The sequence below is a fragment of the Lactuca virosa genome, chromosome 6 (assembly GCF_052849685.1).
Source record: "Lactuca virosa cultivar CGN04683 chromosome 6, Lactuca_virosa_CGN04683_v6, whole genome shotgun sequence".
Classification (NCBI taxonomy): Eukaryota; Viridiplantae; Streptophyta; class Magnoliopsida; order Asterales; family Asteraceae; genus Lactuca; species Lactuca virosa.
In genome coordinates this window covers 171,490,012-171,499,106 of record NC_136431.1, presented here as the reverse complement: position 1 = coordinate 171,499,106, position 9,095 = coordinate 171,490,012, and the positions used below count along the sequence as shown (strand labels likewise).

The 9,095-nt window shown below is 35.7% G+C and overlaps 1 pseudogene; it reads right to left on the bottom strand.

The window, feature by feature from the left end:
• Positions 1–2,907: 2,907 nt before the first annotated feature.
• Positions 2,908–4,531, bottom strand: LOC145118580 (AAA-ATPase At3g28580 pseudogene; annotated as a pseudogene).
• Positions 4,532–9,095: the final 4,564 nt, after the last annotated feature.

Here is a 9,095-nt window from a genome sequence, read left to right as displayed (position 1 = left end):
GTTACCACCCTCAAGGCTAAAAGTGTTTCATAAGCAGTAAAGTTTCGAACTTGATGGTCCATTCATAATCATGCATGAGATCTAGCCCTCTTTATGGAAATACAAGATTATTTTTGGAGTTTGAGTTGTTTGGGCCAAGTAAAGTCACCAAGTCAGTGACTTTATGGAATAAGACATGGATAAGGACCTGGATCTGAGTTTGTAGCCTCTGGAGTGGAGTAATAAGCACTTAATGGAAAAAGGACTTAACAGGGGAATTACGGTGAGCGTACGTGCAGGTACGCCCAGCGTACTCACCATCTTGCCTGTACGCTTAGCGTATGTAGATGTACGCCCCGCGTACTTTGTCTGTTTGGGTAATGAATTATTGGGTTGCGGTTGGGGCATGTTTGAGTATTTGGGCCTTAGTGGGCCATCAGAAATTAGATAATTTGGGCCAAGGAATATAATTGGGCTTAGGGTAAGGCCCATAGAGGGATTGGGCCCAGTTTGGCAAAATTGGGCCAATAGTGGGTCACTAGTGGGCTTGGGAAGCTTACCTAGTGTTTGGCCTTTTATATTATGGTTTGGGCCTTAGTTATGGACCAAATTGGATTAGGGGTAAAATAGTCATTTTACCCTAAGAAGGATTATTGTATTGGGCTGAGTGTTATTTTGGTCTTGGTAGCTCGGGGAGCCGAAGGAGCAGCAGTTCGGGAATCGGTAGATAGCAGTCAGGAGGGTATCAACAAGAGCTTCAGCGGTGCAAGGTGAGTCTCCTCACTGTGTGCATGGGTCTACGGCCACAATGCCGGCCCATTATGTTTATGATTATGTTTATGAGTAGAATGAAGACCCGGGGGTTAGCCCTAGGCACTTATTGATATATGTTCCGGGTTACGACCTGATGTCGGGCAAGGCCCGAGGAATGCTAGGATGCTAGAGGTCTTTGTGATTCTTGCATATGTCAATATGGTAGGTTCCGAACCGAGAGTCTGATGTCGGGGTAAGCCCGAAGTATGTTAGATAATAGTATGTCTCTGGATCGGGGGTCCGATGTCGGGGTAATCCCGAGGAAGATTCTTAGGTTGAATGTTAGATTATACTTGTTGTCTGCGTGATACTTGTATGTGTCTGATAGGGAGGTGAGTGTGGGCGAGGTCCCGTATCTTACCACTAGCAGAGTATGGACGGGGTTTCGTATCTCATTAGAGCAGAGCAGGGGTGAGACCCGTGATAGGAAGGGTGTGAGTGTGTGTGTGTGTGGGGGGGGGGGTATCTCACTACTTGTAGGAGTATGGACGGGGTTCCACTACTTCAGTAACAAACCCGGGGCGGGGCCTAAGTCAGGCGAGGCCTTAGAACAGGGTACAGTTAGATTATGTTTCGTATGCTCTAGTATGTTATTTTGATTGTATGTATGTGTACGGAGGGCGAGGCCCAGAGACATGCGGGGCCAAAGAGAAACAAATCTGTATACCGAGCGGGGCTCGATGCCAGGTGGGACCAGATGTCAGGCGGGGCCCGATGACGGGCGAGGCCCGACGCAACGGGAGAGGCCCGACGCAGCGGGCGGGGGCCCAGTATGTGGTTATGTGTTCCTGGTTATACGTATATTGTATGTGGTAGGTTGGGGAACTCATTAAGCTTCGTGCTTACGGTTTTCGGTTTTGGTTTCAGGTACTTCCGGTAGCGGAGGGAAGAGCTCGGGTTGATCGCATGACACACACCAAAGGAGTTTTAGCCTGGGATGTTTACTCTGATAAGATGAACAAGTGTTTTGAAATGAAACTCTGATTTGATATAATGACTAATGTTTATGGTTGATTGATTTTATAATTATGGCTTGATTAATGATTTAAAAATGAAATTTTTGGTCACGAATTTTGGGATGTTACAGTAATGAAGATGAAATGACAAATAATTATATCGTAAATAACCATATCGTGAATAAAAAGATGGATTATAAGAAAGATTATAGATATGTATTTTAATAATTTGGTTATAATATTTTTAAGTAGATTGATTATGATTAAATTAAATATTTTGTTATATATGTTTATTGAAATATATATTTAATTTGAAATTTTATAAGAATATAATGACAATTATTTATAAAATAAAAAACAAAATTCTCTTGAAAAGTTGGTATTTATGTAAAACCTACCTATTTACTGCAAATGCGCACTCAATTTTTCTTTATGGGTAATTTACTCCGACATTGATAGAATATGTGTGTAGGTAAATTTTCTTGATGACTATCATCAAATTTTGAGGAAAATTTTTCTAGCAAACTAAAATGTCCTTAAAAAGTACTATCAATACTATTTAAAAAAAATCCAATTACCGAAATATTTCAAAAAATATGTGGGTATATAGTATATACTACACTTTAACACTGACTCCAAATTTATAAGCTAGTTTATGAACTTTGTGAATCACAGTTATGAAGTTAATTAATTTTTTTTTAAAAAAATTCAAAGTTATTAATTAATTATTTAAATAACTCATTAATTAAGATATATTTTTTTTAATTATATAAAATTATAATCGCTGACTCAAACAAGTACATAAAATTATATCAACTTTTAATCTGTATTTATTTTATTTTATTTTTTATTATAATGTAATGAATTTAATATAATTAAAATGAAAAATTTATAATTTTAAATTTAAAATGGACTATTAATAAGTTGACAAGAAACAAGACATTAATTATTAATTATGAGATATGTAATACTAATAATAGATGGTGACAAATAACAAAAAAAAATTTAAAAATAAAAATAAATGGTGACGAATGGCAAAAATAATAATAATAATAATAAAATAGACTTTTATTACTATAGAAAAATTGCACAAAAAGGGAAAATAAGAATTATAAATACACAATCAATCTAAGCGTTAACAGTTAACTTACCCAAAATGTTAATTAAAGATACAACATAAAATAATAATAATAATAATAATAATAATAATAATAATAATAATAATAATAATAACAACTAATATTTTATATGCTAACATTACAGTAGCTATAGACTGAGAAACCCTGTCCCATTTGGAAATCAACCCTCTCCGTCACTTGATTCTTCATCGCTTGATTCTACAACACTTGATTCTGATTGGGAAGCTTTAACCCTAGAATCTTCCACAGCTTTCAGCCTTGCTTCTTCTTTTGAATTAGTCAGAACTTTGATCAGGTGGTTTAAACAACTCTCGGCATTCTCTTGAGATGATTTGGGCATCAAATTTTCGGCAACATCAGCTGGACTCATGTTTGTCTCCTCCAGTAGTCGACTGATGGGTGAAAACAAGTCATGTGATTCAAGATCCAAATAGTTTTTGGCCAACACCTTAAACGTTTCGAAACAACAGAAGGAGAGCTCGATATGCTTATCCATTCTTCCTCTCCTAATAAGAGCAGGGTCAAGCTTTTCAAGGTGGTTTGTAGTGAACACGATCAGTCTTTCACTACCACAAGCCGACCATAGCCCATCAATGAAGTTCAACAACCCAGACAAAGTTACTTCACTACCCTTTATCTTCTTATCCTTTTCCTTTTTCTGAACCGGATTCTTCTCCTTCTCTTTCTCCTTCTTCTCCTTCTCCTTCTTCTTCTTTCTTTGACCAGTGAGATCAAGTGAACAGTCGATATCCTCTATCACAATTATCGACTTACTTGTTGTGCCGATGAGTAGCTTCTTCAAATCCGTGTTATTACTCACGGAGGTTAATTCAAGATCATAGATATCGTAATCAAGAAGGTTAGCCATGGCAGCAATCATGCTAGACTTTCCAGTTCCAGGAGGACCATAAAGAAGATATCCTCGCTTCCATGACCTTCCCACCTTCTTGTAGTAGTCTTTGGACTTGATGAATGTCATAAGATCATCCAAAATATCCTTCTTCTTTTCCGGGTTCATTGCAAGAGTATCAAACGTAGAAGGGTGCTCGAATATGATGTGACTCCACGAGGTCATGTTCCCATTGGTATAGAGCTTTCGTTGCCTGCTTTTCATGACAATGGCCTTTCCTTCATCAAGCACATGGTGCAGGTAGACTTTGGTGATGATCTCTTTGTGTTTACGATGGCAAGTGAGCTTGTAGGATCGCTTCTCGCCATCATCGTTAGTAAAGAGAGACCGTTGTTGCGAGATGGTTATGCTCGAACTCCACCAGATTTTTATGCCTTCGAACTCATCTGTGACCTCTTCGTAGTCGTCCATGCTCAGGACAACAGATTTTCCGTCCTTAATCACATTTGCTTTGAGCTTTTTAGCTCTATCGGAGGAGTTGATGGCTAGGTATCGTTCGATTGCAATATAGGCCTTGCTTCGTTTGAACTCACCCGATTGGTATTCAGGAAAAGTGATGGTGATATAAGGGTAGAAATAACTTCCAAGTCTTCGAAAATAGTTTTGAATATGATTACCAAGCTCTTCTGGAAACCATTGCTGGAATATTGCCCACATGAACATAAAACCGGCCATTACAGACCCTAACTGAGTCACATCCTTCATTATCATGTTCTTCTAGACTGCTAATCGAAATTTTGGTTTAGTTGAGGACTAATACATCAACTTTCTTCGTTAAATAGAAGTGAGTGTATAGTACTACGTAGTACAAGGGTCAGTATAGTAGGGCTCACCGAAGCTTCCCGTAGGATGTCATGGGAAAGCAAATCTGACATGGAATGCAGAAAGGACCGACCAAGCAAATCTGACATGGACTGCGGAAAGCAAATCTGACAACGAAGCTTCCTCGCATACTTCCAAAGGAAGCTAAAAACACGATATCAATTTGGATTTCGATTTGTTATTGATGATTATTAATTTGACCACCTATATAACCTATATAAGTAGCAATATTATTGATCTAGATTTTGAAGAAACATCACATTTTGTGATAACTCTACATTAGACTAGGTTTCGATACACGATATCACTTTGAATTTGGATTTATATTAGGTTGGTGAGTATGGTGTCATGTTTGTTACGGTCCATATCATGGTCACATTATATTCGACACATTATTTGTCACAATTGTCATTTTTATTTTGTGGGTTGTCATCTTTTTTTATATTAATTTATATTAAAAATAATCAATTTAACCAACTTAATATAAAACTACAACTTCATTAAAATTCAACGAAAATACAACACACATCCAGAAAATAAACACAAAAAAAAAAGTTAGAAAAATAAAATTACAACAAGTAAAAACTAGGGGTGAGCAAAAACCGAACCGCAAACCGAAAAAACCACATAAGCCGAAACCGAAACGAAAACCGATGGTGCGGCTTTTAGTTTTGCAAAAACCTAAAATGCTCGCTGCAGTACGGTTTCTAGTCTTGCAAAAACTGCAAAAAACCGAACCGCACCGCATATATATATAAGTGTTGATATTTGTAAGAACCAAGAACTCATAACAATTAAAATTTCTATAAATATAAATTTATATCTTATCTATCAGAGGATGATTGTATATTTTTAAGCATACATTCAGTGATATTACAATAATAAATAATGTTTATGATATTTTTTAACATTTAAATATAAAGAGTACTACTAGTGATTATAGTATCATTTTTATGAATACATTAATTGATATTATGGTATTTACATGTGAAACAAATATTATATTTAATTCATATTATATTCAAGCATTAAAAACATGTTGGATGAGTGGTTATGTAATTTGATTTCAAACCAATAGGTGCTGGTATAAGTTCATCTCCAAGAAATGATTAGCACTCCTCATCCGAGTCAAAATAACTCGCTGAATTATCTGAGGTTTAGCAAAAAGGCAAAACAAAAACAAAAAAAAACCGCAAAAAAAAAACGAACCGCAAAAAACCGAAAAAAATCGCTAAAACCGAACCGCATAAAAACCGAACGGTGCAGTTTCTAAACTTAAAAAAACCGAAGTTGCGGTTTTCGGTTCAGTTTTGGCCAAAAACCGCACTAAACTGCACCATGCTCACCCCTAGTAAAAACATCATATAATTTAAAATGAGGACACAAAGAATATTAATAACAATTAACTTACATAGAATTAGTTTACTTGAATTAATATTGAATTAATAAATATTATTAAATATGAAATGGAATAAGTCAAAATGACAATTTTTATAAAGTTGAAGGGTTAATATAGTATTTCCAAGTTGAGTTTTGGATATAAACCGAAGCAAAAGAGAATTCATAGGGACCTTTAATATAAATTTTCAATTGGAAACTCTTTTCTCTCTCATCGGCATTTGGTCACCGATTTGTCGAGCCGAGCCTACACCTTCTTTGAAAATTAGTATGACAAATATGTGGATGGTGGTTGTACCCAGACTTATATTCCATACATCCTTTTCATGCAAATGCATCTTCTCGCCCGGATGCTTTACTACAGGCAAGAGCCTAAAAGGGGTTCATGTAGACTTGTTCTTTTGAAGCACATTTTTAAATCCATGAAGAGTTTATGGAACTATAAAGTTTATAACTTTTAAATGTAGATTTATATTCTCATGTACAAAGAGCTTGCTGTTGTTCTGTCTCTTTTTCTCGGTAAATCCCTAATTTGGCTACTAATAATCTTCATACAAATGTCTATTGAGAAGGGGGAAATAGAGTTTAAGGTTCCGGCAAAGAAAACAAGTATAAAAAATTGAGTTTTAAATTCTAGATTTGATTTTTATGGTAATTTCACTCATCTTGTAAATCGATTGCTAAATTCTTTTTCTGAAGTTCATAGAAACCACTCAGCCCTATTCATTAGGTAGCCACGGAAACCCACGATTCCTATATTTTCCAGTTCTATTTTTTCTTCTATAACACACTACAAGAAATGTTGGTATTAGCGGCGACGCTTTTAGCGGCGACGCGTGACATTAGCCGCTAATACCATTCATCGCCGCGAAATGCGTCGCCACGAAAAGCGTCGCCGGTAGTGGTCTCATAATGGCGATTCGCGTGAAACGAGCCTCATCCGTCCGATTTGTTTTCGATCCTAGGGTTGTGACGGAACGAAAAAAAGGCGTTGTTTTTTCCCTCCAAGGTGTCGCCACTAATGCCCGTCGCCGCTAAAGGTCATCACAGATAAACCCCAGTTCAGCTTTCTTTCTGTGTATCGTGTCTTCTGTGAAACTTTCCACCCGACTCAGTTCCTTCGACGCATCAAGCACCTATCCAACACCCTGCCGTCGATTCTTGCCGGGAGACTTCCATCATCGCCGATTTGACCGTCATCATTGCCGATTGACAGCTATCACCGTCGATTGACCGCCATTACCGGCGACGTGCACCCTTATTACTGGCGACCAAACCATTCAGGTCGAGTTCCTTCTTATTTTCTATTAATCTTCTGTTTTCATGGTATTTTGGGTGATGAATGTGTAGTATAATTCTCAGATTTTGTTTGGTTGAGTGATTATATATGTATTTTGTGGTATGAAATGAGGTATGAAATTGTTTATGCATTTTGAGTGATTATATAGGTTTTTTCAGATTTATACAACATTGTGTATATGTTTTTCAGATTTATGTTTATGTTCAATGTGATGTATTGGCTTGAATTTGAAATTAGGCATGAAATTGAGATTTGATGTATACATTTGTTTGATGTATTGTATGTTTTATTGTATGAAATTGAAATATGAAAGTTGTATTGTATGTCTAAAATGAAATGAAAATTGGAATTGAATGTAATGTATACATGTATGATTATGTGATATTTAGGATTAATAGTTTGGTGTATATAAGATGAAGTGATAAAGTTTTTAATTGTGAAGTTAAAGTGTTTGATAAGTTGAAGTGCTTGTATTTACATGTATGATTGTATTAGATGTTTACTATGTCTTTATTTTCTAGTTAATATGGTTTCAAAGTGCTTAATTTTGTTAGTGACTTAATGTTGGTCGTTACAACTTTAGCTTAATTAGGTTATTAATAGCAACATACTTCTAGTAATTTTAATTAAATTATAGAAAAAAATTAAATTAATTTTAAAAAAAATCAATAAAAGAATAATAAATTAATTGTAAAATCAAATTAAATTAGTTTTAAAATCAAGTTAATATTAATATTAAAATAAAATAAAATTAGTTTAAAAAATTAAACTAATAACAAAAAAGAAAATATTAAATTAATTAGAAAATAAAATTAAGTTAAATTAATTTTAAAAAAATCCAAAAAAAGAAAATATTAAATTAACTTTTATTTATGTTGTTTGTCTATATTGCATATTTTATAATTTTGCAGGGTAAATAACTTTTATTCATATTGTATTTCTATTGTACATCTTGTAATTTTACAGGCTACAAATGAGGTTTACGTGGGCGATATTCTTTGTTATGATGGCCGATGTTATGGGCCTTGGTCACGGAGGTGATGGAGCTGGGGATCCACCACCTCCAGGAGGCTTTGGTCGCGGGCAGCATGAACATGATGGTAAGTTTTATTATGATATATTTATTAGCTATTTTCATTAATTTATTATAAGTTATCGTGACTAATGTTTTTAATTGTATTTTTTCAGTCGAGCTTCCAAAGAAAAGAAGGGGCTTGTCAAAGAACATAGAGCTCGGAAAGTGGATACGGGCAAACAAGGGAAAGCCCGTGGATTTGGATTTCGACAGGGAGATCACATATTCCCCTGTCGGGAAGCCTGCCAATTGGTTGACACATGAAATTGGGAGGTATTTGTGGAACAACGTCCCTTTCAACGTATCTGGTTGGGACAATGTTTCCCCTGCGTTAAGAAATGCAACAGTTGTGCATTTAAAGGTAACTTGGCTAATATTTTAAGTGTAGTTGTGATTGTTATTTAATTAACTAACTTTTTTGTATTTTTAGAATAAGTTTGATTTGGATAAGGTTAACTTGGATCCGAAGCGTGCACAATTGTTGCGGAGCATTGATTCGAGTCTTGCAAAAGTGTACAGAGGCCGAAAAAGTAAAGCTCATTCTTATTTTAAGGAAATCGGGGGGGCCTGCAGATATCCCAATGGCACTAAACAACCCCCCCCCCCCAGTGGTATGTCACCAGAAAATTGGGCGAAGGCAGTTGAACATTTTCAATCGCCCGAATTTTTAAGGCGTTCGACATCAAACAAAGAAGTCCGTGCA